The following is a 22,772-nucleotide window of genomic DNA, read 5'->3' as shown; positions in this document are numbered from 1 at the left end:
AAATAAATAATTGCCCATGACTGATTTGTGCTAGAGTGAAAATATCGTTTATGACAAATAACAATCATTATCGTCGGATAATGGCTTGTAAATTAGATATACATTATTATTCAGCCCTTTTTACCCCCTAAACAGTTTTGTAAATGATAACGAAAAAGTCTTAATACTCCACAATATAACACAACAAAGCAAGCAATTATTATAACAAAATCTCAAATCAAATTTTCAGAATCAAATCTTTCTTAAAATTGCAATTTCTTCCAATAAAAATATTTTGATTACAAAATCACCAGTTTCCATCATCGGCAATTTATTCTAAGTGCTCATTACCATTCCGTTACAACCTACTATTCTTGCAAATAAGCTTACAGTGTCCCTTAATAAGATTTATAGGGCAACTTAATCCATTCCAAATCCGATTTGTCTGTTTAACACCGAATAAAAGCGTTATATAAGAAATAAGTCACAAAAAAATTCGATGGGTATCGGATTAAGGCATTTCACTTTTAAAGATAAAATATATCTGCTGAAGATTTATGAAATGATGATAATAATTTAATATAATGTTCATTTTGTAATCGTCTGTTCGCAATCGTGGATGAAATGATAATTTTATGAAAATGGTAGGTACCTAAGTATTAAATTAAAGCTTCATAAAATAACAGTTTGCAGTTTTTCCAATATCAATTCAAGGAGGATTATAACATAAAATATAATTAAGTATGTTTTTTTTTATAAGTATTGTAAAACAGATATGAATATCAAAATACCTAACTTACCTATTAAATTAGTGGGCATTTAATTAAATGATCTTATTTTTTATTTTATTTTCCCTAACATCTTTGCACATAAGGTCAAATAAAATAAAACAGGGACGGTAGAAACTGCAAAATCTTGCAGAAGTGTCGCACTAAAATACACCTACGTGAGAAAATGTAAATTGGAAACAATACCGCAATGTGGAGCCATCGAAATGATTTCTAGTGCAAGATAAAAGCTTTTCAGAATAATAAAATTCAGGAAATAAAATAATAATTGAATTCTGTTGAAGCAACGAGCAACAAAAGCTATTTAATAAGTAAGATTTTATTTTCCGTCAGTATCAAATAAATGCAAAACTGGAATTCATTAGCATTATTCATTGCTTTATAACAAATAACCAATCTACTAATTTAACACACTACCTTGGTATGTACAGCTATATTCCCCGAATTTTGCTTAGTGTCGTAATTTCAAGTCAAAGGCCGTGAATAGGGTTTGTGAAGAATCTGTCACTAGGTCACTTTGAGTGATTAAACCTACAACTCAAACATAATAACAAGAAGACTACGTACCTATTAAAAATATCCTAACGCAATGTATTTGCCCACCATTCATACCTTCCATAAAATTGTACATTCAGTTACAGCTAGCCACCTACCTACATTCTATCAGAGCCATAATAATCATAACAACGTAACTTCCGTAATAAACCGTAATCAAAAAATAACTTTTCCCCGGAAAGAAACCGTAACGTAACCGTACACACAATACACCGCCGTAAGCATAAAATAAAAAGCTTACAGCGTTCGAAAGTGCGCACTTTTACAGAAATTCGTTGTTCAAAAGTACCTATGTGTAAAAGTCCGCACGGTGTCGGTAACAATATCACGTACGTATGAGACGATGGCGACATTTTGTCAAAGAATAAGTAAAGACAGAAGGTCTTTGAGCAAATAATATGACACAAATATAAAAATACAAATAGTAGTGCAAAAATATAAAACCTGTCCAGTTAATGTACCATTTATCACGTGTGTCTTCAATCTATAAACGGCTAAAATATAGCTTTATTTGTATTTGTTAACATGATCGCCAAATGTTCGAAGAACAATATTATTTTTTCTGTGGCTTGGATCGATGGTAGTTCCATGTCCCGAGCCTTTTCCCAGTTGAAAGAGTTTTGGCAGTTGAAAGCTAAAAACTGAACATAAATATACCTTGTAATTGTAACCGAAGGAGTCAGCTAGCAGGTTTGCAACATTATTGACGCACAGCTTAACACAGGATCACAGCATTTTTTTACACCAATAGTATTCCTAATAAAAATAAATAAATCACTATATTCAACCATCCATATCTAACATAGAGGTAATAGACCTAAGGATCTGTATTTAAGTACCCAGGTAATCCAAGAGTGTACCCTCTATATTTACCTACACAATGTTCCTCCTATAACAGGTCGCAGAGTAGACGATGTCGCGGGTAAATGAGAAACGGGCGGGCACGGGACATTGCACATGATGATTGCTCAATACAGTTCCACCGATACTGTCAACTGCGAAGGAGGAACTTTATTTGATTTTCCTTTGAAGCAATACAGTTTGATTTTTATGTGTACGAGAAATATTATGGTGCCATATTTTGACAGGAAATTGGGTAAATGATACCCCATTTCAAGCAGTTTATAAGCATTATTTGGCTTGACAGGGAAGTAGGTAAAAAGGGTCTTCAATTTTGAGCTGCTTTTCAAAATGTTTAGATTTTATATAGAGCTTTTCATAATGAGACGATTTTTGCCTAATGTCAAAATTACTGAGGTATTTTGTTGCGCTAGTGTACATATTATAGAACCCTTGCAAAAGACCGTATATTGCAAGTAAGTATTGTAAGCTTCGATATAAAGGGATCTGTTTGAAGTTGGTTGTATTGCTTCTATCATTTCCCGTCTAGACGAACACATTGAAATCAATAGTCGCAGTGGTTTGAGCCTTTCTTTAATCCTGTTCGAAATCTACCATGTAGGATGAAAAGCAAGCTTGAATGAGATTTAGCACATATGTACTAGTACTCCTACATGTCTTTGTAAGTATACTGAAAGGATTCCATACAAGAAGATGAAACAGAGAGATGGCGCTGCCGTCGCGTAAACACTCAGTCCGCGCCGAAAGTTTTAGAAAATCTCTTATAATTAGATTTAACTAGACAATAACCTTACAAATGTGCTAAAGTGATTATAAACTCATAAATATGTGGTACAAGTGTTATCCTTAAAATACATTTAGTATCAACAAAGAAACATAAACCTGATAAGTGACAGTGAACTTGAAAAAACAATAGTGAGATACGGATACCTTGAAACTATATATAGTCATTTTATCTGTATACGAACCTGGTGAACTAATTGTGATTGATCAGCAGTGTAATTAAAGTCATATAGTGCTAAAACTAATTTTAACGGCGGTTATTTTTCACTTGTTTAAACTCGCGCAAAAACAGCGCCCCAAGTGACCATTACACGAACTAACCCAAAGCTGTGAGAAAAATAAAACAACGCCATCTATGTTAAAGCTGTCAAACTAACTCGCATAAGCTATTGATATATAGGAAGTTTCAATCCTCGAACATTTCCTCAACCGCTACCTAAACTAACCACAAGATGGCGCTCTGTGCAGGCTGTAAACAATTTATACCTGACAGACTGAATCTTATTTGTTCATTATGCAATGAAAATTACGATTTAGAATGTGCGAACGTAGCAGAAAACCAATACAAAAAATTCACACCGGAGATAAAAGCAAAATGGGAATGTCAAGAATGTAGATGCAAAAAACCTAAAAACAACAAATGCAGCACACCCGCAAGACCTCAACTTCCCACCGATTATAACAGTTCTCCAGAGGCCTTCGTTACACTCCGGAGAAAAGCAAGTCAATCACAACACAATGATACTTCACTCTCAGACAACACAAATATATTTGGAGATACATTTAATGGGGAGAAACACACTGAACCAGGACTACAAGCACAGATAACATTACAAAGCTTAAGTGAACTAATATCCGCGAAACTGAAGGAAAATAATGTATCTATTATATCAGAAATAAAAAATACTATCCAAAAAGAAATTAACACAGCTATACTTAAACTTCGAGAAGACGTGAAGAAAGAAACTGACTCCCTGCATGAACAAAACCACCAACGCAAGTCAGAGATAGATACGTTAAACACAAAAATTGAAAACCTAAAAAAAGAAACAGAACGCCTACAATCCGAAATAAAAACTCTGTCGAATAAAACTTTTATACCTAAATACGCACCTGAGAACAACTTGAAAAAAATTGTTTTATACGGCCTCCCTGAAATTTACAAAGAGCCTGAAAATGAACTCCACTTTAGAATATTAGACGTATTCCGAGACATTCTGCAAGTTGACCTGTTAGGCTATATTGAAGACACCCATAGAATTGGAAAGTATAAAAACAACACCCGACCTTTGGTTATCGAACTCATAAGCAAAAGAATGACAAAATACTTAGTACAGAATCAACAATATTTCCGTGGCACTGGACTCTATTTGTCTGAATTCCTTGATGAAGAGGCGCTGAAAGAGAGACACGCCATGCGAGAAAAAATGCTAACAGCCCGTAAGAAAGGTCATTATGCTATTATTAAAAATAACCAATTATATATAGAAGGAGAGCAAATAAATTACAACCACGACACAGAAATATATACCAACAGCAACAACCCTACATTTCATGACAACAAACGCGAAGAAAACCATACATTTCGGAACAACAGATCGACTTTACGACACGACTAACTCGAAGAAAACACCACAACCCGATGAAATCGACCAACAATTCACGATATTATTCCAAAACATTCAAAGCATATGTAATAAACAGCATATAATAGAAGCTTTTATAAACCAGACCCAAGAATATGAAGCAATATGTATGACGGAAACGTGGCTCTCAGAAGAAAAACTCGATCTCATTAACTTCACTGGATACAAAGTGGCTGCATCATACTGCAGGAAAACTCGTGGAGGTGGCGGAATCTGCATACTACTAAAAGAAAATATAGACTGTATAGAAAAACATGATATTACAAGAATGTCAATTGAGTATATTGTAGAAATGTGTGCAATCGAACTAGTCAACGAAAACATACTATTAATTACTATATATTGGAATAGAAGAGAAGAAGACGTATTTTACAACCAATTAAACAAAATGTTAACTCATATTAACCTAAAATATTCAAAGTATAATATAATTATCGGGGGCGACTTTAACATCGATATGCAACAAAATAGTAAAAAAGCAAAAAATCTATCAGACCTTATGTCAGAATTTAATTTTACACAGCAAGTAAAACAACCAACTCGAATAACACAAAACTCATCAACTTGTATAGATCTAATTTTTACGAATTCTAAAAATACACGTCCACAAACGTCAGTCGAAGAATTGGGATTCTCTGACCATTGTAGCACAATAATTAGCCTCAAAATACCGCATCCTCAAAACCAAAACAAAGTCTACCACGTCAAAAAACGAATATATACTAAAAATAATATATGTTTATTTAAATCTGCACTGCAGCTAATAAATTGGAGCGACTACATTAAACCTAACAATAATATAAATCAAAACTACGAAGCTTTCAATGATATTATAACTACTACATTAAATAAAATTATACCTAAAAGAAAAATTAAACTAAAAAGAAGCAAAAATAAATTCTGGTTAACTAAGGGAATTAAACTCGCATGCAAAAATAAAAGATTACTTAAAATACTATTCTTAAAATCGTGCAATCTAGTTATTAAAAAATATTACAAAAAATACGAAAAAATATTAAAACGATCAATAATTACAGCTAAAAAAATACAATACATAAATAGAATAAAAACGTCTGAAAATAAAGTAAAAACTATGTGGTCTATAATAAAAGAACGCACAAATAAAAATCGTACCGCAGAAAAGCAAAATATACAATTAAAAATAAATAATGTCTCTATTACCGAACCTAAACAAATAGTAAACATATTTAATAATTTCTTTGCCTCAATTGGTAACGACCAAACGAACCCAGCTAGTCATCAACCACGCGATCTGCCTGTAACTCAACAGTTAGAGAATACATTCTTCCTTAGACCAATAGATTACCGCGAAACCAATAAATTAATAAAAAACCTGAAAAACAAAAATAGTCATGGAATAGACGAATTACCCCCTTCCCTATTCAAACACTGCGCCGACGAACTCACTCCACCACTTTGCGTATTAATAAACCAATCGTTCGAAGAAGGTACATTCCCTGACCTTCTAAAAAAGGCTATCATAAAACCGATACACAAAAAAAACTCGAAAATTGATCCCAACAACTACCGCCCTATAGCACTCTTGCCAACGGCTTCAAAATTATTTGAAAAAGCTATGTGCAATCGGGTATATAACTTCTGCGAGAGATTCAACATTTTTGATGAGGGACAAAACGGATTTCGCAAACATAGGTCAACCACACTTGCAGTTTATAAATACATTCAAGAAGTGATTAACATTTTAAATAATAAAAAATACGCAGTAGGTATATTACTTGATATGACTAAGGCATACGATAGAGTTCAATTTAGTATATTGTTGGACAAACTATACAAAATAGGAATTCGCGGTGTTACCCACCAATGGTTCGAGTCTTATCTTAAGGACAGAAAACAATATGTAGAAATTGACTACTTTAACCAGGATACTAATGAAATATTAAATGTAAGATCCGAAAAACAAATTTTAAACTCCTCAATTCCACAAGGCAGCGTAATTGGATGTTTGCTATTTCTTATCTACATAAACGACCTTCCGAAAATCATGGATGAGCCTAGTGTACTATTCGCGGACGACGTTTCCCTCCTCACCTCATGCAATAACGAAACAGAAATAAACGCAAAGCTTCACACCATACTTAATAAAACTACAGAATGGATGGACCAACATAATCTAGAAATAAATTATAAAAAAACTAAAATAATGACCTTTTACCCCTATCAAAAATCCCCAATAACAATTAACTTCTCAACTAACAATACAAAAATAGATGTTGTCGACAACTTCACACTACTCGGACTTACCATAGACACTCATATAAACTGGAAGACGCACATACAAAATATTAAATCCAAGATCTCCAAATTTATTTACGCTTTTCGCGAAGTAAAGGTAACCACGGACCTACCAACTGCTCTAAGTACTTACTACGCATATGCGCACTCCTGGTTCAGCTACGGCATCATCATGTGGGGAAACAGCACCGACGCACCATCACTCTTCACTCTACAAAAGAAACTAATCCGCATACTAACAAACATAGAACAAACAGACAGCTGCAAACCCTATTTCCAAAAACACAAAATACTCACATTACCATGCATCTACATATTAGAAATATGTAAATTCGTTAGGAGATACTCAAAGTTCTTTACCAAACGCGGAGACAAACACACCAATAGATCACTGAGACACAAAAATATGCTGATGCTACCTACCTCCAACATGACACTACACTCCAACAGCCCCTACGTGATGTGCATCAAAATATACAATAAATTGCCCAACAAAATCAAGGACGAAACAAGTGACACAAAATTCCTTAACATCCTAAAACAAATTTTAATAAAAAAAGCATACTATACAATCAACGAGTATATTACCGATAGAGAAATAACTGAAAATTAAATAAAAGCAACATATAAAGAAAAATAACCATAAAATGTAGTTGTGCTACACAAAAATATACGCAATATTATAATATAAATAAATACTTGAATAATATACTACATACTACCTAATTTATTACATTAAACGCCTTCCTCTCTTCTAACTCTTTGCTGTGCCCATCAGGGTCCATAATTGTGACTACCTCTATTATTTATATTTTCCACCAAATGTACATTATGGAATGCAATAAATGATATGATATGATATGATATGAAACTGGAGGATTGGAAATAGCATCGACTTGAACAACAGAACTTCGAACAATAATACAATTGAGACATCTGTGATTACTTCCAAAGCTCTTCATCTCCATTAATACCAGAAATAAATAAAATCCCCAAAAAACAATTGAAAAAAACACCTGAGCCACTGAACTCTGCGAAAATAATACCATTACAGTACATCAAACGCCCACAGATACCCACATAACTTGTACCTGTCTTAAATAATTCCACACGTAAGAAACGAAAACAGAAGAAAGAGAACAAGCGGAAAACACCAATAAAATGTAACGGCCACGCCAAATCACCCCCATTAATACGTGGAGATATCTATAATCCCCCCTCGGCGTGCTGAATTGCTTTATTCTCTACATCAATCTATTTCCACGTAATCAGGTCGGACCAGAGTCCACTAATTATACTGTAAATACCCCTATGTTAGGTGTATCTCTCACGATCGCAGCTTAACAGATTAGCAGAGCGGCATCAATATATGGCGATGTACACTGGGTAGGAAGAGTTGAGCCGGCTGAAGTCCCGGCAATTGCCCTGGTAATCCGAGATCATAGCCGGCGCGACAATGCAACGATTATTATCCGACCACAATGCTCCAGTATTAGTGATACTACGTACTATCCTCCGTTTGGGATCTGAAGTATCGATTTATCGCACATTTGCTTAGTACCGCAATACGTTATGCAGTGAGAAAGCGAGTTGGTACCTATTTTAAAAAGAAGTAATTTGCTTTGTTTTTGATCAGACAGTATCGGATTTTTCTTTAAAATGGTTGAACATAATGTTTTCCTACCGCGTATCTAAGTTGAATAAATTGAATAAAAACTAAATTTTACAATATAGTGTTGTATATTTTATTGCACCAAACGTATAGCAACATGAGCGTTTGATACAAAAACATCCTACCGTTTAAACTGTACCTAACAAAAACAATAGCAAAACATCTTACAGATAAGAAAACTCGGTACAAGTACGTTGTATAGAAATGCTAGCAAAGTTGCAGTTACAAACTGGATAACCTAACAGTTAACAGTTAAAACAGTACTTGTATAAACAAACAAGTAAGACATAATATAGCTAAAGCAAGATATCTTTCATGTATAAAAATAAATCAACTAATGTAAACAACGGGGAGTTTCGCGACACCGCTTGTGTGCCAAGACTGATGACCAAGTAACCTCTTAAACTCTGTTCCAAATAAAGTCCTTTACCCTTTCCTATACAAACAAACACTTCAAAACCTATCAGTTGCCGCCGCAGCAAATAAAACACAAAACATCAAAAAAGGTTCTAGTGAACGTACACAAAAAACGGGTCTGAGATATTACTTTACCTTTACATTATTTACGAACAATATATAAGGCTTGTTCGCTCAATATAGGCAAATAACTTGTCCAGCCCGGAGCTATATCTGCTTAAGGAGCGCAAAGCTTTCAGCCGCAGCTCCTTACAAAAATATTCAGAAGCAAGTATAGAAGTGGCACCTTTACTTTGACTCCGAAAGGAAGGTGTTAAAATTGTTGAATATTTCTGCTGAGATCAGCGTGTGAAGAGAACTTTCTGGAAATAGTTTGCGTTTGAAATTTTTTGAACGTGTGGCGGTGAGTACTGGTTAGTTTAGCTGCAATTTCTGAATGATTTATAGGCGTTTAGTTTCTACTAAAATGTATTGAGGTGTGTAACATTGCATGCTTAACTCATTTTGTGAGTTCAATCCAGTTGAACTATTCTTAGAAGTTTTCGATTTTTGGCTATTTTATTTTTGCTTATGTGTTGTTGTTGATTTTAATTAGGCCATGAATTCACTTTTTAATAAGAAGTGTTTGTGTGATATTGAAGAGCATTGAATTAAATGAATATCTAAGTTAAAAAGCTTACAAGTTCTTTTGTTTCACTTTAAAGAAATTGCCCGCGAGTCCCGACGCAGCCACTACAATTTTAAAGATTGTATGTAACAATATAATGCCGTGTTTTCACAGCTTAATCCCGGCGGGGCTGTATGCAAATATGTATTAGTATCAAGTGACCGGGGTTAGCCGTAAACATCTAAGTGCACCAGATAAGCCAGCCAGCTATTTGCTCTAGAAATATGCATTTTAACAACGTATGACAGTATAAACGTTTTAAACAAATTAATATTTTAAGCTGGTGAGCTTAAAGAGAGTTAAAATGCAATTTTGGACCCGTAAAATGTAATTTTGTTGGGAACATTCCCTTTTTTACTGAGAGAGAAAATTATGTTATCATATAATTTTAAAAAGAGAAAAATGTTCGTTAGTTTTTTAAGAAAGAATGAATTTAAAGGTCGATGATTACATACTGCTACTTCATAAGTCATTGCCCAACTTTAAGTTGTAACATGACGAAATGTTGTAACAACTCCAACACAGCCTCCTGAAAGTAATATCAACAAAGTCACGCATGACCACCGCACAGCTAAATCCGTACCTGCTTAATCTAAAAAGGGATCAAACGAAAAGTTTATGCAAGTTATTCAATCTCCTTTACGTAAACAGAGCCACCGCAGCTTCGCTATACTACTTGACTATTCAACTAGTGATGTTTGCCAACTATATAGTTCTAATCGGCCACCTATAATCGAGTGCAGTGCACACAGTTTAAGGCTCTTACATGTTCCGTCAGGGCGCAGTTTACCCATGGAAGGCCATTAGTTTGCGAGGATGTTTGCACTGCGCCCTCTAATGGGTTCGCTGTACTTGCTATATAGCCTGGACCGCTTTTATTGCACCCCGAGATTATTTAAACGGCCGCAGGGAGAGCCTCATAATTTGTGAGCACTCCGCCTTGGAGCGTATTCAGTCGGCTGTAACGAGATGTTGCGCAGTTATTTTAAGGCGTGATTTAAATTCAGTTGTTTTTTTCCCAACCTTTTTTACTATTAGCTCGGGACTTCTTTACGGGTTCATTTTCATCGATTCTTTTGTTTTAGCGCCGGAGTACATTTTTTGATAACATCATCGTGTTGAAACCCGTGTAACTTTTACAAAATGTTTTTTTTTTTGTGTAGATAAAAACTCTCACGTATTACACTTAAAAAACTATTAAGATAATAAGATATTTCCATAGAAATTGCCGTTTCGACAGTAAAACGACATGGCAGTATAAAAATATCTCATATTAGCTCAAACTTTTCGTATTTAATACAGCCCCGGGGCAAGTTGGGAACTCTCGCCATTTGCTCGCTCTTGTATTACAATTCGCCAGACTATACTTCGAAATATGGCAGAACTTTTATTTAAACGTCACTAGTATCGTACACCGACCTTTGTGAGGATTAGCTTATTCTTCTTATTCTTATCGAGTGAGCAGGTTTTAACGACCTTACAAGCCTCAGTATTAGAGTATTTCTCAAATCCGCCTGACGTCCTCTGACGTGAAATTGTAACGACTTCTATTGAGTAGCATTCGAGGTTGCTGGCTTTACGTGTTCTCCCAGGCACGGTGTTATAGCACTGCTAACTTGTGAGCCAATGTACTTTTGTGCGATGTAGGTATACAACACTTATGTAGAAACCTTTTTTTTAAGCTCAACTCATATTTTGCTGTTTGGGATAAGTATCCGTAAACAATCAATGAATAATATTTTTTTATCTACAACTGGTTAGGTTCTTTACATCTATTCTGATACATTTTAAAACAAAACATCAACTCTACAAGATACCTACTACATTCTCTAGAACACGAACGAATATTATTTCTCCTTCCAGAACTTTTATTCATAAGTTTGAAGTTTAAATCTGCAAAACTAACAACTTCCATGAACCGATTGCCTTTTACGTATTTCTTAACACTTCTATCGAAGCCGCTGAAAGAGTTCTTATCTAACATTTTACTAGAAATTCATCGCCGTCTCAAGTGTTAGAATAACTTTTGAAGGAATACAAGGAAAGTCAATTATTGGAAGCCGGGGTTGCCATGCTACTGCGGAAGACACAAACAAGCCACTCGAGACTTAAAATCTATCGGATAAATTCTACTTTAGCAAATTCGCGAAAAAGTTTAAGCCACAATTTTACTCCCTTTAGAGAAAAACTTAGAATCCTTTAAGTTATTTTCTAAGCTCCAACCCGAGGAATTTAAAAGTCTATTTTCGTTCCTAGCGGTAGCGTTAGTGGTAGCTGTAGCGATAGCGGACCGATTGTCGGCCATGACGGTTGTAAGGGTTGAGTGCGTGTAACTACCTCATTAAAGTAGTTTACGATCAAGGAGACCTGATAAGTGCCTTGAAGCACTTTTATAAACAGCTTTTGTTTATTAAGAGCGGATAATCTTTCGTAGATTCGATTTCGATTAAATACAATCCTCTGTGGTTGTGTGCACCGAGGCTAATCTTTCTTTGCCAGTTAAAAGTAACGTTAGAACTAGATAGTTAACCCCACCGTTCCCGCGGCGGACACGTTCATTTCCCATCTCGCCGCTGGCCGATAAAATAAATTGACCGCCGCTTTAAAGATCAGCTTAATTACTTTTCTATTAAATTCAATTGGCATGTCTGTGCATTCGGCTCGTTTCGGCTCAATTGGTTCTCTGCATTCGCTGCTCTCTGGTAATTTTGGGCAGATCCCCATTTTGGTCCATTGAAGCTTGTCATTAATAATTGGTAAACTGTGTTCGCTTCAATTTTATGCTCTGATACTCTTTGTGGTCGTCGTAGAGTATTATCGTGTTCGATTTAATGAAGGCACATAATTTGGCGTGGTACAATCGTTGGAGTTATTTTATCCGCAACTGCTGTTAGTAACATTAACAGCCATGACGGTAATTTTTATTGCCACAGAATTAGTTTTACCTAAGGCTTAACATACCCTCAATATCTAATCCTGCTTAAAGCAGATTCATAACAGTGGCCACTAGCATGTAAATCACGTATTCGTTGTTATCTAATCCTATACAGTCCGAAACATTACGTATTTTTTCATGTTCTTCCCGTAAAGGAAAACAGAAAACATTCCAAAAGTCTACAATAATTCCACTACAGATACAGAATAAAAAGCAGAAATCAAACGTTCCAGAACAGTTTTAAAACCGTACTGAACAACGAAAGTGTGTCATGTCACTACACTTAAAGCATACAAAACCCCCGAGGCAGAAACAAATACCTATCGCAGGGGAAAACAAAAGAGGGTAGGTAAGGCAAAATCAAAACGAGGCGCGTATTCTCAGTCACGCGGCAAACGAGAGAAGCATTTAAAACGTCAAGTTTCGAAGCGACGTGACCTCGTTAATCAGTCCCCGATGCATTGCAATTGCAAAAAATGTAATGCTTATTTACCCAGAAAACTGACTCGATTCTCAATTCAAAAAGGTTCGCTGTGAACTGGATTTATTTGTTCATGTCCTCTACAAATATATCTAGTTCGACTCGAATCGGCTGTAACGATATCCCAAAGTGGGATCTCAATTGTAGGATTCCGAAACTGGTGGAGATTACAAATGTTTGTTGATTGAAACAGTTTATTTATTCTTTGTTCTAAATAGAATACAAATAGCTATGAAGAACAAATTGAGTTTTACAGTCGACTTTATTATGAAACAAAGTAAGTTTTACAAGCATCTGTAAACTGGAGTGCAATTGAACGCTGTATGGTCAACAAAAAAATATTTCTTGCAGTTCATTTCAGCGTCTAATTTCTGTGACTGCCAAAGTATTTCTTTATGGTAAAATCAATCACTACTTAAACTAATCTGATAAGAAAAAGTGAATTTTATTTTATCGCAATGAATATCAAATATCATTAGAATTAGATAACAATATTTATTAGATAACAATAAAGAATAAATAAACAAACTGCGAGAGATTTAGCCAAATATCTGCTAAACTTCCATTGAAGATAGCAAGCACCATATGAAGCGGCTATATAAGATTGATAGGGAATATTTAAGCTTGTGAGTTATACTGGTGCATTTATTATTATTATCTGTAACACGCTTCTCTTTGCTAACACTACCATCTTATATGCATTCAATCTCGCCCGTACATAAAGGGTATAATTTAGGCGATCACCAAAAATATTTTTAAGACTCTAAGCTGAGGCACCAAATAAAATAAACAACTCCAAAAAATATAAATTGACTTTATTAAAAGGACACTAAAGTATATAATATTATGATCCAAAAAAAATAAAATAACATCAGAAAAATCGCAAATCTCCCACAAATATTATTTTTGGTTCCCAAAATGGATTAATGGTCACCAAATTCTATCCAACTAAAAGATTAATATTACTACCAAAATCAAAGTTAGTGACGAAAACGAATCGCTGCAAAACCGACTCCACGTAGTCTGGTCTGCCCTACCCCTAGAGTGCAATTCAAAACCGCGTAGGCGCAGGTAGTTTTTAAGGTTCGCCGCCGAAGCTGCGGTGGTGAGCGTGAAAACCATCTGCGACGATAAGCTCGCATGGGACCGCCGGAGCCCCGCAGTGCCGGAGCCCCGCAGTGCCGGAGCCGTGACAGAAGCCATGCTTGCTGCATGTTGCGTGCTTACATTTTACTACTGAGTTACACACAAATTCATGTAACAATAAATAAGCGACGTACGTTTGGGAACCCCAGTATATTAATTGGTATTTGGGAAATATTCTAGCGATCGTTAGCTTTTTTAGTCTAACAAAATGACCAAATTAGGAGTCATGGTATTACATAATTGGTAACATCTAAGTAGTGACAATATATAATAGTTGGTCTAAAGTGTATTTTAAAGGCGTCCATATATTTTTTTAGTAGTCAATAATACGAAAAAATGGTTTTACCTAATAATATTTTTGGAAACGTTATTTGGTGACCATTTATCCATTTTGGTAACCGTTTAGAATTTTTTTGGTAGTAAAAAAAGTACCTATTTTTTGGGTGGTGTTTAAACACAAGCCGTACATAAACAATCAATCAATATCTAAGCAACCTCCATCCAGAAATCTTGTTCAAGACTGATACAAATTTGATGGACACCCTTACATGAAATATGAAGGCGGAGCGACGGGAGCGATCGAAGCGATCGGAGCACCTCCGGATATTGGACGTTCTGCAATCGCTATCTCTGAAGGATGTCAGAGAATGTCAGCCACATGTGAGCTACTGTGTATCTAGACATAGTCATCTGATATTCCAGGAAAATTGAATGACTTGAGGTCAATTCACTCAGGAATTGTTACTGTTGGCTGCCTTCATTTTGCAGACAGGTGAATGAAGGAAACTAAAAAAGGTATTTGATTTAAAATCTAAGCATTGAAATCTCGTTTCGTAATTAAATAGTATCAGGTTTTTGGTATAAAATCCAATACAGACTGTATTAAAACCCAGAATCGAGAGTACACTTACAAAATATCAAAATGAAACAGAACGCCGGTCCTATTTCACAATCTGGCTACGATTGCTAAATAAAAACTCCGCTCCCAGAAAAGCAGAGTAATAAAATTTTTCCAATATAGAAATGCTCACTTAACAAACGGAAATCTCTTCGTTTTTTCTAATTCTTCCGACTGGGAGAGCAACAAGCCGAACGTTTTCAAATTAAAAACACACTAGTTTGGTTAGCAGGGGCTCCAAACCTTTGGTGTATCGCAAATTGGAGCAACACAAGCTTGGGAAAATGTTTGTACTGTGACAGTGCAAACAGCTCACACGGGGTGGATAATAAAAATGTAAATTGGCAAAGCAAAGCGCTCTGGAATAGCACGTTCAATGCACGCCGGGCCGCTCAGTAAATCTATTCATAAATTACCGCAATACCGCTTATCTGCACGCAATATATTTGGATAGGAAAGTTTGCAACTTTGGCGTATTAAAATAATTATGCTACGGTTTAATGTAAATTTGTGTTGGAGTAGATTTTATGGACTATTTTCAATTTACTTAGTTTAGGATTTTCGTTTGCGGTTTTTTTGGTAATGTGATTCGTGTTCATATTTGTTTTTTTTTTTTTTCATCGTTCGACGAATATAGAGGCAGTTGAAATGGGTGTAATTGTCAGTATTTTGTCGATAATAATATACAAACTAATACAAAGATGCAACTATTATGCTGTTAAAGATCCTTTGTCTTTCTTGTGCAAAAAGAGACAGGTCATCCTAAAAGGTAACAATTAATAACCCATTATTAAGTCCGAACATTACAATTTATTGCCAAAATAACGCAGCCGTTACGTTACCATTAAAAACTTGAGCTATAAAAAGTTAAACTCCGCGAGTTTTTAACCAAAAAGAAAAATAAACAGACCAGTTTGATGGTCGTATGTAGGTAGAAATAAAGCAGCCGAACGACGCTACAAAGTTAATCGTGAGGTTCGCAACAAAAAGATATTGAACGAACTTTGTTCAGCGCAATATTTGTACGTACAGGAGTTTCGTAACGGAGTACTGAGTAGCTTGTGTGGATTTTTTATTTATTTATTGGTGTTATTATCTTTGTTGTTTGACCTGTTTTGATAGATTTTTTATATGCTGGTGTAGTCGAAAAGTGACCAGCGCTAGTACTGAGTAGAGTAGGTACATTAAGTGTTGGTTAACGGATCTGTGAATGGGCTATTTGAAAATGAGTTCATCGAAATAGATGTTGCTTTATATTAGAACTATTTAGGTACTTTTCAGCCTATTCTATAAAAGTAGGCTGATCTGATATCATTAAATTACCTATTTGACGTTTTGAGCAGACCTCATTTTAAATACCTAATGCATATTTTTGGCCTAACTAAACTAATTTTATATCAATTCTAATTTGACAATTAGGTAAGGCAAAAAATATTTTTTTTATAGATTTGTCATGATTGATTTTCCGTTAAAAATTATATTTAGATTTTTTTTATGATACTTATACATATACATAAATATATTGTTTGCCACATCTTTAAATCACATATTGTTATATATTACGCGTGTTTTATACCATAAAGGCTCAGTAATTAGATTGCAATCTGGCTGGCTTATTTATATTAAGAAATTACACGTGGAAATCCTCCATGCGCGACCTTTAACAATATGAAACAAAGATAAGAGGGAATGTTCAAACAATATAAACTGTCATACTAAATGAGAAGAAATATATTGTGACAGATATAACGCTTCTCCTTTGTTTATGCTTTATTGAATATTGAAGTGTCTGTCTGTCTGTCTTAATCGTGAAGAGCGCTAGCTCTAGTTAGTAGTTAGTTAGTAAGGAATTTACTTATTAGCAGAATATTCGTTAGTAATGTGAAATGGTCTAATTACAGTTCTCTGTACACAGCTTTGGAATCAATCTGCAGGAATACGTCATTATCTTCAAATTATGAACCCAATGCTGAGCGTACGTCTCCCCCAATAAGCTCCAACCATCCAAATTGTTGGTCCACTTTGCAACATACAAGAATCAGCAGTTCTTACCTACTGACTTAAATACATAAGTATGTTCAGCTACAATATGAAATAAATAAATAATTTTAATTAACTTTTAGAACATTTTATTTTATTGGGATTCATTTATAAAACTGTATCCGCTCACTTTGATAGTAAGTATAAAATAAAATCAGTTCAATATTGAGTGTCCACTCAAAGTGCTCAACCGCAAACAGAATCGCTTTTCATAATTAATTTTAAATGTGCAAACAATAAAAGACTTTTGAATTTCCCAAGCTGTATTTTATCGTAGTTTGACAATAAAATAAGCGTTATTTAATAAAGATTTAAGCCCAATTGTTCAACGTTTACTACGGAACATAGTCCTACGCAAATATACAATTTAAAAATACTTCTTAAGTAACTACTGCGTTTACTCGGCCTATTTGTGAAGATTATTTGGATAACCATCCAAATGTTTTTGGTAACTGATAGATTCTAAATTGTATATTTTGGAATAAGAAAATTTATGTTTAAAATTGAATCCAAAATGCTACAATAAAAAGTAAATGGACACCAATCAGGAAAGTAGTATTGAACCACAATGGGGTTACATTACAGGCCAATGCTTTCAGGAACACCTTTAGAACAGCACCTAAACTCTACAACAACGTACTTCCTAGCAGAGTTTTAGTGTGTAACATCGTCTAAGCTATTACTTAATAGAGACAAACAATTTCCCAGTGAACGACATCGTCACACAAACGACGCGTCGTAAGCTTCACTCTCACCTGTAAGACGATGCGCCTCATATTTTACGAGCAACTAGAACAGGGATATTGTAGTTTGTAGTTTTTTTTTGTTAAGATTTGGTCTAAATTAATGAGCTTATCAATCCTTATAATTATGTTTTTGTAATACTATGTGGTCTCTGCATTTATACATCTTCGTAAGAGACGCCCAGATAAATGTTTTATTCATAAGTATAGATGTAAGTAGAATGAAAATTCAAAACCACAAAGATTAAATATTTATAGCCTATATGAATGACTATAAGCCGTTTAACATAATAGGTATAGTTCTTAATTGTATGCCTATTACTTAGATAAAACACATACTCGATGAAAAATGATTGCTCAGAGCTAAATAAAATCAAATCACTATTCTCCAATTTTGGCGCTCACCGTAAAAGAATGAACTATTTGCAATAAGGTAAACGTACCAATAGTCGTCGGATTTCGGAAATCACTGACTTTGAAGCGCTACTGTGTGTTAAATATTCAATAGAAAATGAAAATTTTTGCATGACATGATAGAGTATTTATTCATTATTCTAAGTAACTAATGTTTTTTTAATCATTTTGATGGGTTTATATACTTATTAAGGCAAAAGTAAAAAAAGGGCGATTTGTACCAATAGTCGTCTGATTTGTACGGATACTCGTCAAATATTCCCAGTACTCGTCAACTTTTAATGCTAATGTAAACTCTCAGCTCTTGAACATAAGGTTCAAGTTATGTACATTTTTTTGTGCTTGAATTTGTTAAGCATACTTGTGCTTTTGAAACATTAGGTAGGTAGATAGATAAAAAACCAAATTCCTATTTAGAATAGCAGGTCATAATCTGTTAGAAGAGCAGGTATTCAATAAAACAGATACATGGTTGCATTTTAATTTATATTCCTATCTATCAAACGCTTGGAATCACAAAACCAGTCTATAAAATATCTATACTAATATTATAAAGCTGAAGAGTTTGTTTGTTTGTTTGAACGCGCTAATCTCAGGAACTACTAGTCCGATTTGAAAATTTCTTTCAGTGTTAGATAGCCCATTTATCGAGGAAGGCTATAGGCTACTTTTTATCCCGGTACGGAAAGTTGTTCCCACGGGATGCGGGTGAAACCGCTGGCAGAAGCTAGTATTTTATATTTCTTAATCATAATAACGATGCAGTCATGTGCATATGTAGCACGAGTAAAATAATTACTTTTAAAATATTTAAATTGTAAAATAAAATAATTAGTATTCACAAACAATAATAGCCACATTCGTTTATACAGCTTTCTGCGAAATAATTACTAACATTCATAGATATGTAGGTAAGTTTGTCATTCATCAAAACTTCTGAACTGCTTAGCGCATGCTAAGTACAATTTGCAAAAATCTCTATAGACAGTTTAAACTGACTACTGTCTTAAAGGTATCAATCAAAAAATAAAATATGATTAGGTACCGTTCCCCGTTTCCGTTCAAACCCAATAATAATAATATCTAATAAGCCCCACAGGGCATCTGAGGCGGATGACGGGGAGTAGTGACCCCGCGGGGCTATATATCCGAGTGCTCCGGGGAGAGTATACTGTCCCCCATCTCCGGCCTGCCGGAGTGAAGGTCTCCCGCCTCTTGGCTTGCCTTCATTGGCCGACCAGAGTGGAGCCGCTAGAGCAGGGTTAGCAGCCCTGCTCGGAGGGTAGGTGCCTCGTGGTAAGTGGCGAGTGAGCCGGTGATGCTGGACCCACAGGGAGCGCGTGATCTGCGTTTAAAGTCCGCCGAGGTATCCTTACCCTTCAGCCGCTCATGTACCTGTTGCCCTCTTGTTGCGATTTAGCGACTGATTCCCGGGGGCCCAGTAAGTGAGGTGGCGAGTCATCGGCAGGTGCCATTGTTCCTCATCATCATCATCCTCCGAGCCTGTTTTCCCAACTATGTTGGGGTCGGCTTCCAGTCTAACCGGATTCAGCTGAGTACCAGTACTTTACAAGAAGCGACTGCCTATCTGACCTCCTCAACCCAGTTACCCAGGCAACCCAATACCCCTTGGTTAGACTGGTGTGAGACTTACTGGCTTTTGACTACCCGTAACGACTGCCAAGGATGTTCAAGGATAGCCGGGACCTACAGTTTAACGTGCCATCCGAAACACAGTCATTGGTGTTATTGCAGGATATACTTAGAAACTACATACAAACTTAGAAAAGTTGCGTTGGTACTTGCCTGACCTGGAATCGAACCCGCGCCCTCATACTTGAGAGGTTGATTCTTGGCCCACCAGGCCACCACGACTTTTTTTCGAGGTGCCATAGTTCCTATAGTTTCCTATATCCTAATCCACTAACATCCCAACGCAATAGCCCAAGTAGTTTTCCTCCATAGTTAGCAATACTTTAGCACAGAACCGGAGATTGTCCTTGGGTTCATTTCTCTAGTGTATACAGGGATAATAGTCGGTTTTGTGTCACCATTTCATTAGTTGTCCCAAAAGGGCGTTTTAAATTTTTTTGCTGCATCTGATGTTGTGTGTGGGCCCTTGATTTACAGCTTTTATGACTTATAAAAGGCCCTCTTGCTTGTAGTTTATTTCAGTCATGATCTGCTATTAAAATTACGATCATGCAATCACTAATACAGACAATTTTAAATAAAAAAATCTTATTTAAGATTACTCTTTACCCATGAATCCTACTTATCCTACTTCCTACTTATATTATAAATGTGAAAGTTTGTGAGAATGCATGCATGTATGTTTGTTATTCAATCACGCAAAAACAGCTGGACCGATTTGATTGAAATTTGGTATGTAGATAGGTGATACCCTGGATTAACACATAGGCTACTTTTTATCAACACACCACGCGGGCGAAGCCGCTGGCGAAAGCTAGTATCGAATACGACAAGCAAAGAAGTGACAGCGATGGAAGCTATGTCATCTTAGTTTTAAAACTGATTTTAATATTTTTTGCGTCAAAACTAGTCGAATGACATAATTTTTAAACAGGCGCTAATAAGGCACGTTAGGAAGACGCGGTACAATACGCGTGACGAAATGCAGTTACTTCGAACAAAAAGCATAGTGTAAGAACAGTCAATTTTTGTTTGCCACAAATTGTAATCCAAGCGTAGTAGAAACAAAAGCTAGTGCTAGACCTACTTGTACCCAAAGCGGTAGATCTTAATCGAATGGCGGAGGCCTACAGCGGCCAATATATACCTGAAAAAACACTCGTAGAAAGTGCATATTTATAGAAAACAGTGCATACTTATAGAAAATAGAAAACTTATAGAAAACATGACTGTGTACGTGCATCTAGAACCAGCAGAGTAAAATTTACCCCTAAGAAAAAGCTTAAAAGAAACGCAGTTTTATGAATAAATGTAGTCTAAACCTAAAATATGTTTGTTCTAGACAGTTATCAATTTTGTAAAAGTCCCGATATTAGCTATTTATTCGCATTTTGTACTGTAAAACACAAAATATCCTCATAATGACGAGTTTAGGTGCAACTTTTGAGCATGTCCCAGTAGTCGTCATAATAATTATAAAATTGACGGGTTTTGGGTCAAATGGGAGTTTTGAAGTACCAATAGATGTCACATTAAAAAAATATATCTTCTATGTTAAAAGTATTCCAAATTGCATATTACATCGCTAGCAAATAAACTTAACTATCTAATTAAACAAAGAAACATACCACAGACCCCACTGGAGTTATGTAAATCAAAACACAAAACCACGTGCTGAGTTTTACTTTTGACAGCTGAACTTCACGAAAAAACGATTTTGTTAGGGCACACACGTTTCAAATGACATATCTTAGAAGCCGTGACTGTTAAAACCCCGTATTGTTATTTCAATTGTGCAATATATTACCAAGAATATGTTGATATATAAACCGGCCCATTTTAAGTTCAGTAGAAAATAATAATAAAAGTTTTAAGATTAATTGACGACTATTGGGGCATGACGACTTCACCCGCGTTTACCTTACCTACACTTTACGTCAAAAGCGTGCTTGAAGCAAAATTCGCCTGAAGCATCAGGTTTTCGGAAGTTCATCGTTTTAACTGCGTTCTCATAAATGTAGCATTGATTAGCTTGTAACGTTCTTGATGCAGATAATCGGTATCGATAAAAAATTGGTGGTGTTTTTATGAAATGCCAGTTCAAGTATTTCAATGCTAAGGTTTTCGTAAGTGGATCTCGTTCAAACTAAGACATAGATGGTGAAGACTTGATTAACATCCGGGTAAAATTTCAGGAGGTTGACGCAAATAATCAATTCAAATATTAATTCTGTAGGAAGGTACCTACTATTTCCGTAAATAAAAAAAAATGCCTACCTGTATAAGTGGTGTGTAATATTTAACATTAATTTGTACCTAAGTATTTGTATAGCTGCAAGTTTATAACACAAAACCGTTCAACTTGGCCACTTTGATAAAATAAATACAAACCTAAGATATTATATATTTTCAATATTGTTAAAACGTTTCCCAAAAAACCAATACCTACAGCATTCGTCTTGTTCAAATTATTTGCGTTTGTAAATAACTTGGCCTCAGCTAATCATTGTTACATTAAAACCGAAGTATAATTTTGATAAAACCACGGTCTGCGTTCTCGTCCCCGTACGCTCGTTAAGACTAATTGCTACAAAATAACCGCTCCATACTTAGATCATGCAACCAACCGGAGCCACTATTATCACAAATCCCTATGTAACATGGAGAATAAAATGACAAGCAGAGATTTTATAATGGAAAATCTCCTAAGAAAGCAGCGTCACCAAAATGTGGGTTTTTGAAACCCGCCAAATTGAAAAAACAAAATCACAGATGTGTTAAAAACCCGACCCCTCGTTAGTTCACAAGTGACACGCC

This window comes from Helicoverpa zea, chromosome 11 (genome assembly GCF_022581195.2).
Source record: "Helicoverpa zea isolate HzStark_Cry1AcR chromosome 11, ilHelZeax1.1, whole genome shotgun sequence".
Lineage (NCBI taxonomy): Eukaryota > Metazoa > Arthropoda > Insecta > Lepidoptera > Noctuidae > Helicoverpa > Helicoverpa zea.
This window is presented reverse-complemented; position numbering follows the sequence as displayed.